Here is a 20,056-nt window from a genome sequence, read left to right as displayed (position 1 = left end):
TTACGTTATTATTACTGGTAGGAACGAAGTTGTAAACTGAGTGTACCAGCCTGCAATAGATTAATGTGTCCGTCCGTCCGTCCATCCGTCCCCTTTCAATACTTTAGAAGTGAAATCTCGTGCTGTTGGGTGTAAAAAAAAATCCAATGTTCCTACCAGCCCACCCTGCAAGGACCTGTTAATTTATCTTCCGTCCAGCTGTCCACGCCCCCACGCTACTCTCCCACTACTTCCTGTCTCCCTTCCCCCCTCTCTCTTCACCCACTTGGGGTAAACTGTCCCTCAAGGATCGTAGATCGAAGCCCCCCACCGCACCTCGCTCTCTCCCTCCCTGGCCCCCCATCTCTCTCCCTCCCTGCCCCCCCGTCTCTCTCCCTCCCTGCCTCCCCGTCTCTCTCCCTCCCTGCCCCCCCGTCTCTCTCCCTCCTTCCCAACTGAACCCCCCTAACCTCTCGCTCACAAGTCGCTGAAGGTGAGGCGCCCTCTGATGTCTCTCTCTCTCTTCCTGCCGTGCCCTCGCCTCCCCGTCTCTTTGCCTCTCTCTCGCCACGTCTTTGCCCCTCGACTCTTCCAGCCCCGTCGTCTCTCTCGCTCCTTCCGAACTGTGCGCCCCTAACCTCTCCCTTAAAAATCGTTGCATGAAATTGCTCTGATGGCGATCTCTCTCTCTCTCTCGCTGCATCCCCCACGCCGTCAGGTCTCGCTGCCTCCCGCTCGCCACGTCTCCGCCCCTCGACTCCTGCCTCCCCATCTCTCTCTCCCCTCTTCCCCTCCCGCTCCCCGGTTCCGCCAAGTTCCTGTGCCCCTCGAAGCGAGCCCCGGTCCCTCGCTGCCGTTCGTCCGCCCCCCTTCGATGCTCTCCCTCAGGCCTCCCTCGCCCCGTTCCTTGGCCCCCTCTCTCCCTCGCCCCGCTCCCGCCTCTCTCCATGGAAGCTCTCCGCGGGTCGCGTCTCCTCACTCCTCCGGACGCCGTTCGGCCTCCTGCGCACACCTCCTGCACCGCCGCCGCCGCCAAAGATCCCCCGTGCAGCCTCGAACAGGCTGTCGGGGGCAAGCGCTGTTAGTGGCGAGCAGCAGCACCTACGAAGGCTACCGGCACTGTGGCACACGAGGGGGGTGGGTGGCCAGAAACCACGGCCGGCACCCCTTTGTCTCCCCAGCGGTGATGTTTTACACGTCCCACAAGGTACTACTTTTAGGCGGAGTCGATCTCGGGGAGGCCCACGACCGGTTCATATAATTGTCACACTTCTAGATTTTTGTTGTTTTAATTTTTTTACCTACGTGACTTTATCGAATAGAACCAAAGAGTATAATTGTCACACTGTTTTTGGGCCGTGAGCAAGGAAATCCAACTCGGGGTCTCTGCAGAGTTCGCTCGAGTTTGCAAACGAAAAAACTAAAACGTGTAGCGCTAAACGACCAAATCGGTGATGACAATTCCTGCTGAACGCCGCAGAAGACCAGGCCCACAACGTGGATAGCAGAGCCACGCCCCACCGGCATCAAACTCTGCCCACACATTGTAAACAAATGCAACTCGTGTAACGCGTAGGCTTTTCGCAAGCAGCATTATTCGTGAATGTTTTTGGGGGTTAGTTCGCGTTATTGTTAATGTGTCGTAACCCTCCACCACCACCGCCCGACACGGACAATCAGTAAAACAAATGCCATTGCTCCACTGTAGGGGCGGCCAGGTGGATTTTCAAGAACGCCAATGTTGGTTTCACTGTTGTTAGATTTACACATTTTGGCCGAGGAGGCGAAAATCCACGAGTTGTTAATTCACGTCAAAATCTGAGAATTCGCGGTGAATCCACAAATTTGGCCTAGTCTGCTGTATCCATCAGTCACTTTCCGCATCAGATATTAACCAACATATCCATGATGCAACGTAACAACTGCAGTCTAACTGCATTTTAAATGGATTAAATAAGCATGGACTGAATGACCATTCATTATGAATATCCCGAGGTAACACCAAAACACACTTTACGCACATTCAACAATCTAACAACAATTCTACACTATGTGCCTGTGTTCAACCAAGTTAGCGATCTTAAAACCATTCAAACTCACCACCACCACCACCACAACCAAACCACCAGAATCGTTAAATCGAAATCCCAACGAAGCGAACGGCGGTCCACAGAAGTACGTCCTGGCACGAGAAAACATTCCCCGCTCAAACACAAAGAACACCACCACCCATACACTCCACACCACCACCACCACCACACCCCACACCACCACCACACCACCACCACCACCTCCCCTACACCACCACCACCACACCCCACACCCCACACCACCACTACCACACCCCACACCACCACCACACCACCACCACCATACCCCACACCACCACCACCACCACACCCCACACCACTACCACCACACCCCACACCACCACCACTACCACACCCCACACCACCACCACACCCCACACCACCACCACCACACCACCACCACCACTACCACACCCCACCACACCACCACCACCACACCACCACCACCACCACACCCCACACCACCACCACCACCACACCACCACCACCACACCACCACCACCACATCCTACACCACCACACCCCACACCACCACCACACCACCACATCCCACACCCCACACCACCACCACCACACCACCACACCCCACACCACACCACCTCCCCTACACCCCACACCACCTCCCCCACCCCACCACAACACACCACCTCCCCTACACCCCACACCACCACACCCCAAACCACCACACGCTACACCACCACTACCACACCCCACACCACCACCACACCACCACTACCACACCCCACACCACACTCACCACACACACGCTCACCACACTCACCACGCTCACCACGCTCACCACACACACCACACTCACCACACACACACCACACACACCACATTCACCACAAACACACACCACACACACCACACTCACTCACCACGCTCACCACAAACGCTCACCACACACTCACCACACCACACACACTCACCACACACTCACCACACACACACCACACACACCACACACTCACCACAAACACACACCACACACACCACACACTCACCACAAACGCTCACCACACACACTCACCACACACACCACACTCACTCACCACACTCACCACACACTCACCACACACACACACCACACTCACCACAAACACACACCACACACACCACACACTCACCACACACACACCACACTCACAAACACCATACTACACTCACCACACACTCACCACACCACACTCACCACACTCACCACAAACGCTCACCACTCTGTTCACACACACTGTTCACACACACTGCTCACCACACTGTTCACACACACTGTTCACACACACTGCTCACCACACTGTGCCCCGGAGAGGCCTACCCACCTGCTGGGAGGCCTACCCACCTGCCGCTGGGAGGCCTACCTACCTGCTGGGAGGCCTACCCACCTGCTGGGAGGCCTACCCACCTGCTGCTGGAGAGGCCTACCCACCTGCTGGAGAGGCCTACCCACCTGCCGCTGGGAGGCCTACCCACCTGCCGCTGGAGAGGCCTACCCACCTGCCGCTGGAGAGGCCTACCCACCTGCCGCTGGGAGGCCTACCCACCTACCGGGAGGCCTACCCACCTGCCGCTGGAGAGGCCTACCCACCTGCTGGAGAGGCCTACCCACCTGCCGCTGGGAGGCCTACCCACCTGCTGGAGAGGCCTATCCACCTGCCGCTGGGAGGCCTACCCACCTGCTGGAGAGGCCTACCCACCTGCCGCTGGGAGGCCTACCCACCTGCTGGGAGGCCTACCCACCTGCTGGGAGGCCTACCCACCTGCTGCTGGGAGGCCTACCCACCTGCTGGAGAGGCCTACCCACCTGCTGGGAGGCCTACCCACCTGCCGCTGGGAGACCTACCCACCTGCCGCTGGGAGGCCTACCCACCTGCTGGGAGGCCTACCCACCTGCCACTGACAGTGGTACCTGGAGCGTGCTGACGCTCAGCTGATGTGTCACACCGTGGCGAACCCCGCAGCTAACTCATTCACGTGGAGCAGGCCAAGAAACGACATTCCAGTCGTGGGCTGAGCTCAAAAGGGCTAACTCGAGCACCATCCTGCGGCGGGGAAAGGAGGCGGTGCAAGAGGTTCAGCCGAGCCCACAACAGCCAAGAATCTGCTGTCTGGGAGAGGGGGGTGGGCGCTGTTAAACCCTAGCACATGGGCGAGAAGCCGTGCATGTGTGACGAGTGCGGCAAGACGTTTTTCTCACGCTCGGCCTACAAGTATATATATTTTTCTATTCCACTTGTGTGTAAATCTGTGTATACCCCGGATATTTTAGAGATGGCAATTCTCCTGCTGTGTGTCCTACTGCTGTCCCTCCCGGCCATATCTAGTGTCACACTCAACTCTACAAACGGCTACCCTCGTTATTTTGCGTCAATACTTGTTGCTCGATTTGCCACTACACCTGCAAATGAAACAGCTCATAGACACTTCTACACTCCATCATTGTATCCTTTTAAACCCTATCTTTGTCCCATTACTTCACCAGCACTCCTTCCAAACTTCATTTTGCTCTTAAAAATAACACCATCTGCGAGCTGCTGCTATTCGTCCAAGGTTCGCCGCTCTTCATCCTTTCACAGAAAATACTTATGCAAACTGTTAATTCTACATTTCTTATTCCTGGGTGGTATTGAGCTTCATCCAGGCCCAAATGAAAAGAGCTCGTATAATTCTGTAGATTTTTCTGGCAGGAAAGGTGTTGGTGTTCTACATATCAACATCAGAGGGCTTGTGATTAAATTAAGTCAACTAAAACTAGAAGTGGCAAATCTTGATCCGGACATTTTTTGCCTAACAGAAACATTTCTCACTCCTGCCGTCAATAACTTGCAGATTACGATTGAAAACTACAACCTTTTTCGGCTTGACTGAGGATCTAAAGGAGGTGGAATTGCCATCTATGTTCGTAACACTATTGCATGTTCACCAGCTCACTCTTTGTTTAAAAAATGTTGCTTTGAAGGTCTGGCTCTCAGAATAACTCTCCCAAATAATCAACAGATATTGGTAGTGTGCTGCTATAGACCGCCTTGTGGGAAGGATGTTGAAGCTGCATCGGCACTGAGAGAGCTTTTTGGGGGCCTCCCTAAAGGTGAAATAATTTTAGTGGGTGATCTAAATTGGAATTGGCTAAACCCGCCGGCCGTGGCCACAAATTTTACAGATGAATTTAACTTGTTTCAATTAATAAATGTCCCCACAAGACCCAACTTAAAAAATCCGGGACAGTCAACTCTGCTTGACGTCCTATTGACAAATGCCCCTCACAATTTCGCACTGACTGGTGTTCTGGGTAATAACCTTAGTGATCACTCCTTCATTTTTGGTGTGAGATCATCAGCCAGACCCAAAGCCCCCCTAAAATTGTTGAGAAGCACTCTTTGAGGCACTTCAGCACTCAGGCATTTACAAATGATGTGCTTCACTCGGATATTGATAAGGTCTGTGATATACCCAACCTGACTACGGCTTGGGAGACTTTCAGGTACACATTTCTCCAAATTCTTAACAAACATGCTCCGTTGGTTAGATTTAAAACTAAAGGCAACCGCCCACCATGGTATGATCCTTTGATTACAAAGCTCATGAAAACTAGGGACAAGGCTTGGGCATGTGCTCAGAAAAGTAATTTGGTAAATGACTGGCTAGAAAACAGGATTTGAAGGAATAGATGCGTAAAAAATACGGCATGCAAAAAATGCCTATTTTTCCTCCACTCTCCTGGAATCACATGGAAATGCCAGGATTTTTTGGAAAACAATCAAATCTATCGAAAAGGCATCCAAAACAGAAAATCTGCCCGTTGAGCTTCACCGAAATGGGGAATATTTTTCAGATCCCAAAAAAATAGTTGACAATTTTAACCTTCATTTTTCTGAAGCTGGTAATCTTTTTGATAATGTATTGGGAGTCACCCCTGCTCCTGCAAATTCCTACACCCCTGTCCAAACATTAAACGAATTTAGTTTCCAACCAATCCACAAAAGTAATGTTCTGAAACAACTGTCCTACCTCAAAGGGTCCTCCTCTACCGGAGCAGATAGTTTTCCCGTCTTTGCTCTACTGTTGGTCACCTAATATACAAACCTATAGCCCATATTTTCAACCTGTCCATCAAAGAAGCATCAGTTCCTCTAGAATGGAAACATTCCTATGTCTGCCCACTTCACAAAGGGGGCCCTAAAGATGATCCCAATAACTACCGACCTATCTCAATTTTGTCCCCATTGATGAAAATTTTTGAAAAATTATTGAACTACCAAATTAGCAGTTTCCTGTCCACCAACAATCTACTACATCTAAAACAATCTGGGTTCCGGAAAAAATACAGCACCACATCTGCTGCATTAGACTCTTTGAATCAAATTTACAATAGCCTTGATAATAAGCAGTACTGTGTCTGTCTTTTTCTTGACCTGTCCAAAGCTTTTGATACAGTTGACCACAACACCCTGCTTAGTAAACTAAGTTGCCTCGGTTTTTCCGAGAACACAGTACAATGGTTAAAAAATTACCTCTTTTCTCGCACCCAAACTGTATTCACAGATGGTTGGAGGTCAAACAGTGTTAAGATAACAAAAGGGGTTCCACAGGGTTCCATCCTCGGCCCCCTCTTGTTCTCTCTTTATGTCAATGACTTGGGCACTGAACTGGATCATTCCAGGGTAAATCTTTTTGCAGATGACACGATACTCATTACTGCTGGCCGCTCTCCGGATGACGTGATTGCTAAGCTCCAGGGTGATTTCAACAAACTACAACATCAGCTAGTTTCTCTTAAACTAGTCCTGAATACCTCCAAAACCAAGGTGCTATGCTTCTCTCCGGGACTAAAGCAGGAAGTTATTTTTCCCCAATTACATTCCTTGAATAATTATCAAATAGAGCAAGTCAAGATCTATAAGTATCTTGGGGTCATCCTGGATTCAAAACTTAGTTTTGAAGATCACATTGATTATACTGGTAAAAAGACAAAAATAAAAATTGTTTTTCTGTATCGACACAAGCACTGCTTCCCCCCAATGTTCCGTTTGTAATTGATAAAAGCTACCATACTGCCTCTACTTGACTACTGTGACATCGTGTATAAATCAGCCCCAAGTACTGTACTGAAGAAGCTTAATTCCATCTATCACTCGGCCTTAAGATTTGCATTGAACTGCCCATATAGGACTCACCACTGTGATCTCTACATTGAGTCAAACTTAACATCTCTTAATGTTCGACGGCTTGTGCACCAGATCTTATTTATTCACGATGTCCTTACAAAAAATTCCGCAGACTACCTACTGGATCTCCTCTCTGTTTCAAAGAACAAATATGACCTCAGGTCTTCGCTCATTTACCAGCTTCACATTCCCTATTGCCGTAAAAAAACTGGAGGAAGGTCCTTTGCTATTGATGCCCCCAGGGTCTGGAATGCTATTGCCAATAAACTGCAACTTGAATCACTACCTATGAGATCTTCACTCAAAACTGCTCTAGAGGAGTTGTACAACCCTAGCTGCCACTGCTATTCAGTGGCCTAAAATATGGGTCTAGATTTTGGTGTTATAATTTATTTATGTAGTTTATTGTTAAAAATTCGGTCACAGTCCCTATGATCACTGTTACATTGGATTTATGGCTTTTATTTTGGTGATTTTCGAAAAGTTTTTTTTGTTTTGGCCATGTTTTTGTTTATAGTAGTACGGAGTTAGACTGATGGCCTTAATCTTAGTTGTCTTGTGGTTGTTGTTGTTATTTGACTTGCATCCCACTGGGATTTTTGCACACAGCATTGGTGTACGGTGCTATTTTAGGAATATTTTGATATTTTTTTCCTGTATTTTCTGTTTGCAGTCACATAACCACTGTAAGATATTTTCTTGTTCATGTTTTTGTTTGTTGCGGTTGCACCCGATTCAAGAGCCGAATGGCTCACAGGGCTATACCAAATAAATGAACTATGAACTATGTCCTAGTTCGACAAAATCTACGTCAACACGTAATACAAAACTACAATTCGTGTTGCAGAGAATGAACCTCCTCTACGTGTAACCTTTGAGTGGTATGCCACGTAACTGATTAATGATCCGAGTGTTCTCCCTATTTCAAAGACAATGAGTTGCTCCAGAGGGAGATGCTTCCTGAAAACACAAAAATACCCTTGTTTGGTTCTTTCCTCCAGACAGTCTCATCCCTTCACCTGATGAAGGCCACTTGTGTTGTGGCCAAAACGTCGTGAGAATTTTATTGCGTGATTTTATTTTATCAATTTATTATTTTATTCTCATTCTACGTGGTGACTTTACCTAAAGAACCAAAGAAGATGAATCCTTGCAGTCACGAAAGCTTTAAATCGAAAAACAAAAATACCCTTTGACCTGTATCACAATAACAATGAGTCTTACCTGAGTAAGCTGTACAGGTTACTTCCATAACACACACTTTGTCCTAACATCACTTATTCAATGTTTGACCCTTACAGACAAAATGTTACATGTACGCACACAATCAGACAAGTATTAATTCTAAATTATTGACAGGCATATTAACAAAATTGAATTACTGCACTGAAATATACTGCATCAGGTTACATCGCATTAACATGAAGCTATTTTTAAAAATACGCACCGTCTGCTTAACAGTGTATGTACAACATGCTATTGTATTGTCATTCAAAACGAGTAGGCCATTGCATGCTGGCGTCTGGGTCAAAATTGCTCAAATTCTAAACATTACCTACAAACTCCACAACTAAGATGCCACATCAATCATCGCCCCCTACTGACAGGCTCTTGTCCACATGCAGGCCGGTGCAGGGCCACCACCTTGTGCCACACAGGGGCAGCTGCTACTTGGGGATGCTCTTCAAGTGTTTGAGACGAGATACAAAACTCCGAATTGCCAGAGGCGATTAAGCAAGCACCATATAAATGGATTTTAAAACCGAGTGAATGCTTGGGAGCTTATTGGCTCTCGCTCCTGGTTCGAGATCTACCCAACCCACAGGTCCACAAAAACTGGCCGCTCTAACCATGCAGGTTTAACCTAGGAACTGAGTGTCCAACTTCACATTCTTGTCATTAAAGGCCTGTGACAAAGGTGCATCCATTGGAGCGACCAGAGTGGAGTCGGCTCCGGGAGAGGCAACCACCTTGCCCCACGGCGCTCCTCCACTTCGAGGTCTGCGGAGTACTTCGCCACCACCACCACCAGCGTGGCGATCTTCACGGCTGTGCTCACTTTGGTTCTGCTGCTATCGCAGCCAGTGGTGGAACTCCTCGGAGGATCTCGGCGTGGGGGTTCGAACATCAACGGCTCCAACACCACCACCACCACCACCACGATCAACAACTACTCGGGACTCGTGAAGGACGTCTCTCCACCGGCAGCGGTCGCCACCTGGGGACCGATGTTCACCAGTGCCAGGACATAGTGGACAGCGTGCTCCCTGCTCTACTGCAGGCTATGGGTCAGCTGAGCGGCAGCTGCCAGGACATAGTGGACAGCGTGCTCCCTGCCCTGCTCCACGTCGTGCGTCAGCTGTACAGCGGCTGCAAGGAGGCCATCGGCTCCACCGTGCCGCTGAACACCCCGCACATCGCCGTGCGTCTCCGGCGTTTCGTACGTCGCAGAGTTGAGTGAGCAACATCCATCGTCGTCGTCGTCACCATCAGCCACGGTCAATCCACTAGCGGGTAGAGACCTCCCCCGTGCCGTCGCCACCTCCCACAATGCCGCTGTGCGGTGATCCACCCAGCGCCTGACACGTGGAGCGATTTCATTGCTTGATCTCCCCACTGGGCATCCTCTCGGATGACCCCCTCGCCGCCCATCGGCATCACTCGCCCCCTTCGCGCCCTCCACCGTCACCCTCAACTCTACTCGCGGTTAAATTTTGATTTAAAGCTTTTGTGATTGCAGTAATTCATATTCTTAGCTCTTCCGGTAAAGTCATGTTGAAGGTAAACAATAAAATAAATATATATAAAAAATATAAATTCTCACGACGTTTCGACACACCTGAAGACGACCGTTTGTGTTATGGTCGAAACGTCATGAGAATTTTTATTGTCTTATATAAATTTTATTATTTTGTTTCCCTTCAACGTGACTTTACCGAAAGAGCTAAGAATATCCACTCACGGTGTTTTCAACAGCCTGGTTGGGCACTGGAACGGTATCCCGGACAGTACCGGATTAAGCTCGTGCGGGTCCTGTGGCATATATTATAATGGTGCCCAAAATAAAATAAAAAAACACAATTATTAAAACGCAAAGTTTACACATCTACCGGGTCTCCACTTGACTTTGGATTGTCTCGGAGGAAGTCCACCCACACCTCCACTTCCACAAACTGCTGGGAGTTGCCTCGCTCTGCCTCACAGTCAGAAATCTCCTCCTGCTTCACGTTGCCTCTGTCGATGTGAAGGTCCCATTTTGGAGTTGAATCTTCATCTTCACATTTCACCTTTACTCCTTTGCTCTTCACTTCTTCACATTTCACCATCACCTCTTCATGTTTCACCCCGATACCTTTAAAAGTGTCCAAGCTGGGATTTTCTTCCGGTTCTTGTTTCATGAGGGATGGGCTCATGGTGGCACTTTGACTTTCACAAGCTGATTTCAGACTCCACTCCTTGTGGATCTTCTGATGCTTCTGTGTTCTCTGGTGTACTTGAAGTTGTTGTTGCTGTGCAAACGTTATCCCGCACGGAGTGCACCTGAAGGGTTTCTCTCCTGTGTGTGTTCTCTGGTGTACTACAAGAGTAGATGAATGTGCAAACGCCTTCACGCACATACTGCACTTGAAGGGTTTCTCTCCCGTGTGTGTTCTCTGGTGTTCTACAAGAAGAGATGAACGTGGAAACGCCTTCATGCACACACTGCACTTGAAGGGTTTCTCTCCCGTGTGTGTTCTCTGGTGTGCTACAAGAGTAGATGAATGTGAAAACGCCTTCATGCACACACTGCACTTGAAGGGTTTCTCTCCCGTGTGTGTTCTCTGGTGTGCTACAAGAGTAGATGAATGTGAAAACGCCTTCCCACACACAGTGCACTTGAAGGGTTTCTCTCCCGTGTGTGTTCTCTGGTGCTCTGTCAAATTTCCAGTCCGGTCCGTGCTGTATGCACACCGGTCGCATTGTTGACTTGCCCTACCGAGCTGCGCTGAGTGCATTTGCTCCATCAGACCAATTCTGCAGAGGAAGCGTCAGCTGCAGACAGAAAAAAATAATATCCACACTATCTACACTTCAGTATCGATGCACAGAGGAAAGCATATACACACAGTAACACGTGACTTACACGTCTATACTTATTCACATATTCATGATATAGTGGAAAAGTGTCCCAAATTCATCACACGGACTGTTATGGCACACAATGAGAGGGCAAATGGTTATAAACATGCCTGGAAGCCCTCGTATCTTCAAAATGAATGTTCACCAAAAACTCCGAGCACACAATTTCAGCTGTCTGGCTACAAAAGGAATATTTATGAGAGCTAAATTCAGCTGACATAGCAAAGGGTGTTGAAAACAATATTATTTGTGTTAGGCAGAAATGCATAAATTAACGTTCAATCGCAACTTAGAGGTGTGAATCCAGGCTCAGATGTCCTTGAATGCTGGGATGAACAGTTCCCACTTCAGCTGAATGTGTGTGCTGTGTTCACCTCCTGTTTCCATTATTATAAAGAGTTCCAGAGGAAAACAAAAATAAACTACTGTTATGATAAAACCTCCGTGTTCGACAGAGTTAATAGACGTTACTGCAAACACAAACTGTACACTGTCACTGGGTAAACAGGCGGTGGCGTGTCTAGAATCATGCCTGGCCACCTTCATCTGCTCAGCATTAATGCTTCCTCACTGCACCAAGTAATTAATTGAGGATCAACGAACATAGCCGAGGATAACTGGAGTTTGCGTGTCTCTCTCCGTGGTGAGATGTTAACTACCTCACCTGGTATACAGGAAGTCGTGGGTTCGATCCCGACCCTGACACCTGCTGTATATTTGGAGTTTGCGCGTCTCTCCGCTGAGTGTCTTTGACCGATAGACATTGACACACGTATTCTTGTTTCTTTCAGTAAAGTTACGTAGATAGAAAATAACAATAACAGATAATAGAATTACATTAAATAAAGGCCATTTGTGTTGCGATCAAAATGACGTGAGTTTTTTTGCTTTATTCACAATTATTTATTTATTGTATTGCTATTTTTATTTAATTTTCTATCTACGTGACTTTACCGAAAGAACCAAGAATATTAATTCCTGCAGTCACCAAAGTTTTCAGTCAAAACATTCACACACGTTGACAAAGCCTCACCTTGTGTTGTTGTGGGCAGGTCGCTTCTGATAACAAGAGTGGTATAGCAGCTCAAGCGGGCTTGGCCTGCTAACAAAAGAACGAAAATCAAAACTGCGTGAATATTTACAATAAAACAAAGTTACAAAGTGGCGAGCCGGGTGAAGACAAATTAAACTTAAGCGAGATAATTAAAGTGAACGCAATCAGGCGAGGGCAGGAGGCAGGGCCCCGCGTGGCTAGGCCCCGCGTTGTAAAGTTCCAACCTGGACATCGATTCCAATGCTCGCTGCTACTCAACTGACATCCCTACGAGAGAGAGCGAGGCTCTACCTTGGTTAACAACAACAACCACCACCACAACCACCACCACCACGACAACCACAACAACCACAATCGCAATGATAATTTCTCACCTCGGATTTCAGTGCAGGAAGCGATAGTTTCCTGCTACCTCGTGACGTCACCCGGCAGCAGGTGACATGACGTCACATCTGGGGTACGAAACACGCTCCTCCCACAATGAGCCGCTCCGTAACTGAATAAATTATAGAATGAATAAATTATGTAAATGTAACATGTCCCATATGTCGTGGGCAATGAACCCGTCGCAATAAACTCGTGACGGCTTTAACGAACACATTATGCTAATGAGCCGCCAGTCACTGGGCATAGCTTTGCCCAAATAAGGATTGGCACTGGAACGCAATCGGCAGTGACCCAAGCGGAGGTGACGTCACGCTCAAGAGCGAGGTGGAATACCTTGGTGACATGACGTCACTAGCAAGGTACACCTCACCCTGGCGTTTCACGCCGATGAGGTAATGCAGAGTGGTGATGTCACAGAGCGGGGTTGGAGTTTAAGTTGATTTAGATTCATTTTACATTGTTCCCTCCCTTGGGTGTGTGGGCTCAGCTACAACAACAACGTGGACATTATTGTGTATACACTGTGTGTGTGTGTACACTGTGTGTGTATACACTGTGTGTCTGTGTATACTGTGTGTGTGTGTACTGTGTGTGTGTACACTGTGTGTGTGTACACTATGTGTGTACACTGTGTGTGTGTACAGTGTGTGTGTGTGTACACTGTGTGTGTGTGCACTGTGTGTGTACAGTGTGTGTGTGTGTACACTTCTAGATTTAAAGCTTTCGTGACTGCAAGGATCCATACTCTTTGGTTCAAAGGGTAAAGTCACGTAGGTCAAAGATGTTGTACTGTCCCCTGACGATATCCTTGTCAGCTTCGATGTGGTCTCTTTGTTCACCAAGGTCCCAGTACCTGATACCATTGAAATAATTGAAAATTTGGTCCAACATGGACTAGACCCCGACACACCTGCACTGGTTAGGCACTGCCTCAACAATACCTACTTTACTTGGAATGGCTCCTACAAACAAAATGAGGGTACCCCCATGGGATCCCCCTTATCACCAGTGATAGCCAATATTTTCATGGAGAAATTTGAATCAGACGCCATCCAGACTTCCACCCTCAGACCTTCCCTGTGGAAGAGATATGTGGATGACACTTTCGTCATTTGGCCACATGGCCTCCCAGCTTTGAACCTTTTCCTACACCACATCAATTCCAAACATCCCGCCATCAAATTCACCATGGAAGTGGAGAAAGATGGCAAGCTACCATTCTTAGATGTTCTGTTTGAGAGGAGACCTGATGGCTCATTGGGGCATTCTGTCTACAGGAAACCCACCCACACAGATTCCTACTTGAAACCTGATTTCCACCACCACCCAGCCCAAAATAATTCTCTCATCAAAACTTTATACCATAAGGCTCATTGCATTTCGGACGAACACCACCTGACCAGTGAATTAAAACATGTACACCTGGCCCTCAAAAGGAATGGTTACTCTGACCGTATCATCCGCCAAGCTGTTTCTCCCTCCATACAGAAACAAAAACTTGATACTCCGGTCAAAACCATCACACTACCATATATAGCAGGCGTTACTAAAAAGATTTCCAAAATTCTAAACAAACACAAGATCCAGGTCCGGTTCAATACAGTACACAAAATTCGTGATCTGATCCCATCCGTGAAGGATGTCATTCCTGACTTACAGTACCCCGGGGTTTACAAATTGAGTTGTACCTGCGGTGATTGCTATATCGGGGAGACAAAGCGACATGTCTCTGACCGAATCCGCGAGCACAAATCAGATTTGAAACACGGCAAAACGAATTCTTCTGCCGTGGCTGATCACTGTTACAACGCTGTGGGTGATCACGATATCATTTTCTCCGATACCAAGGTTCTTTGCAAACCCACGGGTTTTTATCAGAGATTTGTTCACGAGGCAATTCAGATCTACAAACACAGACACAATTTCAACCGAGATGGTTTCAAATTTAGCAACCATTGGAAAGATGTTCTAAATCGAACTAAACATTAAACTAATTTCAATGGTACAGTATATTTTTCAAGTAGTGGTACCCCAAACTTTCGCAGCTCTTATAAATTCCCTTTTCACACCATCAATAGGTAAACTCTCCCCCCCCCCCCTCCCGCGCCAAACGGCAAGTCCACCGGCACGTACAACACCTCTTTTCTAAAATCGGCCAATCAAATGCTAATTTTTATGCTAATTTCTTTGTCAGGACACCTTGTTTGCTCGCACAAAGTTTAAAGGTCCGCGGTCTGAGCGTGGTTGTGTTTCGCTAAATTCTCCTGTTTGATTTGTACTAGGTGCCTCAGTGAATGTATATGCTCTGACTTTAACATAGCTATTTCTGTGACCAGTTACAAGCTAATCATTCAGCTATTTCAATGCTAAATTCTATGCTAATTCCTTTGTCAAGGGGTGCCTCTGCGGATGTGTATACTTTAACTTATCTATTTCAATGAGCCATTTCAATGCTAAATTATATGCTAATTCCTTTGTCAAGGTGCTTTGTTTCTTCTCACACAGCTTAAAGGTCGTGATCTGCGCGTGGCTTTTTCCACTCCAGCGCTGTCCTCCAGACAGTCTCGTCCCTTCACCTGATGAAGGCCGCTTGTGTTGTGGCCGAAACGTCGTGATTTTTGTTATTTTATGTTTTACCTACGTGACTTTACCCAATAGAAGCAAAGCGTATGGATCCTAGCAGTCACGAAAGCTTTAAATCTAGAATAGAAATGTAATGCAATACAACACAGAGAGTCGGCCAACATAAGAGTCAACACCCCACCTTGTTGATAACGTTCTTCCAAAGATTGCTCAATTTGAAAGAGAGACAAAACACAGACAAGGAGACACACAGACAGAGAGAGATAGAACACAGAGACACACAGAGAGAGATACACACATACAGTGAGGGAAAAAAGTATTTGATCCCCTGCTGATTTTGTACGTTTGCCCAATGACAAAGAAATGATCAGTCTATAATTTTAATGGAAGGTTTATTTGAACAGTGAGAGACAGAATAACAACAAAAAAATCCAGATAAACGCATGTCAAAAATGTTATAAATTTATTTGCATTTTAATGAGGGAAAAAAGTATTTGACCCCTCTGCAAAACATGACTTAGTACTTGGTGGCAAAACCCTTGTTGGCAATCACAGAGGTCAGACGTTTCTTATAGTTGGCCACCAGGTTTGCACACATCTCAGGAGGGATTTTGTCCCACTCCTCTTTGCAGATCTTCTCCAAGTCATTAAGGTTTCGATGCTGACGTTTGTCAACTCGAACCTTCAGCTCCCTCCAGATTTCCTATGGGATTAAGGTCTGGAGACTGGCTAGGCAACCCCAGGACCTTAATGTGCTTCTTCTTGAGCCACTCCTTTGTTGCCTTGGCTGTGTGTTTTGGGTCATTGTCATGCTGGAATACCCATCCACCATCCATTTTCAATGCCCTGGCTGAGGGAAGGAGGTTCTCATCCAAGATTTGACGGTACATGGTCCCGTCCATCGTCCCTTTGATGCGGTGAAGTTGTCCTGTCCCCTTAGCAGAAAAACACCCCAAAGCATGTTTCCACCTCCATGTTTGACGGTGGGGATGGTGTTCTTGGGGTCATAGGCAGCATTCCTCCTCCTCCAAACACGGCGAGTTGAGTTGATGCCAAAGACCTCCATTTTGGTCTAATCCGACCAAAACACTTTCACCCAGTTGTCCTCTGAATCATTCAGATGTTCATTGGCAAACTTTAGACGGGCATATATATATGTGCTTTCTTGAGCAGGGGAACCTTGCAGGCGCTGCAGGATTTCAGTCCTTCACGGTGAAGTGTGTTATCAATTGTTTTCTTGGTGACTATGGTCCCAGCTGCCTTGAGATCATTGACAAGATCCACCCGTGTAGTTCTGGGCTGATTCCTCACCGTTCTCATGATCATTGCAACTCCCTGAGGCGAGATCTTGCATGGAGCCCCAGGCCGAAGGAGATTGACAGTTTTTTTGCGTTTCTTCCATTTGCGAATAATCGCACCAACTGTTGTCACCTTCTCACCAAGCTGCTTGGCAATGGTCTTGTAGCCCATTCCAGCCTTGTGTAGGTCTACAATCTTGTCCCTGACATCCTTGGAGAGCTCTTTGGTCTTGGCCATGGTGGAGAGTTTGGGATCTGATTGATTGATTGCTTCTGTGGACAGGTGTCTTTCATACAGGTAACAAGCTGAGATTAGGAGCACTCCCTTTACGAGTGTGCTCCTAATCTCAGCTCGTTACCTGTATAAAAGACACCTGGGAGCCAGAAATCTTTCTGATTGAGAGGGGGTCAAATACTTATTTCCCTCATTAAAATGCGAATCATTTTATAATATTTTGACATGCGTTTCTCTGGATTTTCTTTTTGTTATTCTGTCTCTCACTGTTCAAATAAACCTAACATTAAAATTATAGACTGATCATTTCCTTGTCAGTGGGCAAACGTACAAAATCAGCAGGGGATCAAATACTTTTCTCCCTCACTGTAGGCACACAGAGAAACAACGCCTCTGTGTCGAGGCGTTAAATAGAGAGAGAGGGGTGCAGAGAGAGAGAGGGGAGGGGTTTAGAGAAATCCGCGAGTCAATGCAAGGCCGTAGCCATGGAGTCAACATTGGGGGGGGAACAAATCTACCAGGGGCTCTGGGGTCTCCCCCCCCCAGAAAGAAAATCTAAATTTGAAAACTAATTTTTAAAATATTGAAAAATTTCACTAACACATGGGATGGAATTTGTATTATTTGATACAATATTGTATAATATTGTATTGTATTACATTGCTCTGTTGTTTATTTTTTAACTTTTCTTGTTTCATAGTATGCAATGGCAGAGATTAGGGATTCATAAAGTACAACGCAATCATACAAACACAAATCTACACATTGTTACATGAAGACAAGTCCACATTTTGTGGCCAAGGTTTAGCAAATTGTTTTTATTAACATAGCATAGCAATTATTATTTTAAATAATATTTTTATAGCAATAAATTGGGGGAGACATTTTGAGCATGTTTGATTATTGTGGGGGGATATGTCCCCCACCAATATATTATAATTATTATAATATATTATAATTACGGCCTTGTGTCAATGAGAGATTTGGAACTTTGGTGACTGCAGGAAATAATAATAACACGAGTACACGCAGAGAGAGAGAAAGCACACTTATATTCTTGGTTCTTTCGGTAAAGTCACCACGTAGAAGGGGAAACAATAAAATAATTAAAATATTAAACAATAAAATTCTCACGACGTTTCGACTGCACCACAAGCAATCATCATTAGGTGTGAAAACCACAGCAAGAAACCACAGCAAGAAAATGTTCTTGCTGTGGTTTTCACACCTGATGATGATTGCTCGTCTTGCAGTCGAAACGTCGTGAGAATTTTATTGTTTGATATTTTTATTATTTTATTGTTTCCCTTCTACGTGGTGGTGACTTTACCGAAAGAACCAAGAATATGAATCCCTGCAGTCAAGAAAGCTTTAAATCAAAAGCACACTTAATCAAAGAAACTGAGTAAAATTTTTGAAATGTAATGCAATGCAACACAGAGAGTCGATCAACACACAATAAACGCATAGCCTGGTAGATTACTTTCTTACAAAGATTGCTCAACTAAGCGAGATAATTGAAGCAAACGCGATCAGGCGAGGGCAGGAGGCAAGGCCCCGCGTGGCTAGGCCCCGCGTTGTAAAGTTCCAACCTGGACATCGATTCCCATGCTCGCTGCTACTCAACTGACATCCCTACGAGAGAGAGGCTCTACCTTGGTAAACAACAACCACCACCACAACAACCACCACAACAACCACGACCACCAACACGATAATAATTTCTCACCTCGGATTTCAGTGGAAGAGCGAAACGAACGCTTCCTGTTACCTCGTGACGTCGCGCGGCAGCAGGTGATATGACGTCACGTCCGGGGTACAAGACACTCCCCTACCACGAGCGGCTCCGTACCTGAATAAAATTATGTTAATGAGCTCGGGCCATATGTCGAGGGATGGGGGCGTGGGTGCTGAACCCGTCCCAATCAACTCGCGACGGCTTTCACGAACTCATTATGTTAATGAGCCGCCAGTCACTGGGCGTAGCTTTGCCCAAATAAGGAATGTACAGGAACAGATATCGGCAGTGACCAAGCAGAGGTGACGTCACGATCAAGGGCGCGGTGGACGGGGGTGGGGTGAATACCTTGGTGACATGACGTCACTAGCGAGGCACACCTCCCAACGGCGTTTCACACCGATGAGGTCATGCTGAGTGGTGACGTCACAAGCAGGGATGGAGTTTAAGTTGATTTAGATACATTTTCCATTGCTCCATCTCTTGAACAGAGACCCTTGCGTGCGTGAGCTCAGCAACTACAACGTGGACATTACTGTGTGTACACGCTGTTTCTGTGTGTACACACTGTTTCTGTGTGTACACTGTGTACAGACTGTGTGTGTACACAGACTGTGTGTGTGTACACACACACACACAGTCTGTACACACAGAAACAGTGTGTACACAGTTTTTGTGTGTACACACTGTTTGTGTGTACACACTATGTGTGTACACTATGTGTATACACTGTGTGTGTGTACACTGTGTATACACACTGTGTGTATACACTGTGTGTGTACACTGTGTATATACTGTCTACACTGTGTGTGTGTACACTGTGTGTACAGTGTGTTGTGTGTACACTGTGTGTACACACTGTGTGTGCCTGTATCTCTGTGTGTGCCTGTGTCTCTGTGTGTGTGCCTGTGTGTGACACCTGATAATGATTGCTTCTGTTGCAGTCAAAACGTCGTGAGAATTTAATTGTTTTATATTTTTATTATTTTATTGTTTCCCTTCTACGTGACTTTACCGAAAGAACCAAGAATAAATATCAGCTCTATGTTTTCAAGTAAATACATTTTGGGTATCTTCTTTGGTTCTTTCGGTAAAGTCACGTAGAATGAGAATAAAATAATAAATTGATAAAATAAAATAACACAATAATATTCTCACGACGTTTCGGCCACAACACAAGCGGCCTTCATCAGGTGAAGGGAGCGAGACTGTCTGGTAGGACAGCGCTGGAGTGAGAGAGCCACGTTCAGATCACGGCTTTTAAGCTGTGTGAGAGGAACAAAGAGCCTTGACGAAGGAATTAGCATAAAATTTAGCATTGAAAAGGCTGAATGATTAGCTTGTGACTGGTCACAGAAATAGCTATGTTAAAAGTTAAAGCATACACATCCGCAGAGGCACCCATTGT

At 46.6% G+C, this 20,056-nt stretch overlaps 1 long non-coding RNA gene across 1 annotated transcript; it reads right to left on the bottom strand.

Moving 5' to 3' along the window:
• Positions 1-425: 425 nt before the first annotated feature.
• Positions 426-18,731, bottom strand: LOC142915849 (uncharacterized). The gene is made up of 4 exons (XR_012936132.1): positions 18,640-18,731; positions 12,782-12,903; positions 12,387-12,455; positions 426-1,041 (listed from the first exon to the last, which is right to left on the bottom strand). It is a non-coding gene; the product is annotated as an uncharacterized LOC142915849 (long non-coding RNA).
• Positions 18,732-20,056: the final 1,325 nt, after the last annotated feature.

Source organism: Petromyzon marinus, unplaced genomic scaffold (genome assembly GCF_048934315.1).
Source record: "Petromyzon marinus isolate PM22_M1 ecotype Great Lakes invasive population unplaced genomic scaffold, UKy_Petmar_22M1.pri1.0 PM_G_Scaffold_36, whole genome shotgun sequence".
In the NCBI taxonomy this organism is placed as follows: Eukaryota; Metazoa; Chordata; class Hyperoartia; order Petromyzontiformes; family Petromyzontidae; genus Petromyzon; species Petromyzon marinus.
This window is presented reverse-complemented; position numbering and strand designations above follow the sequence as displayed.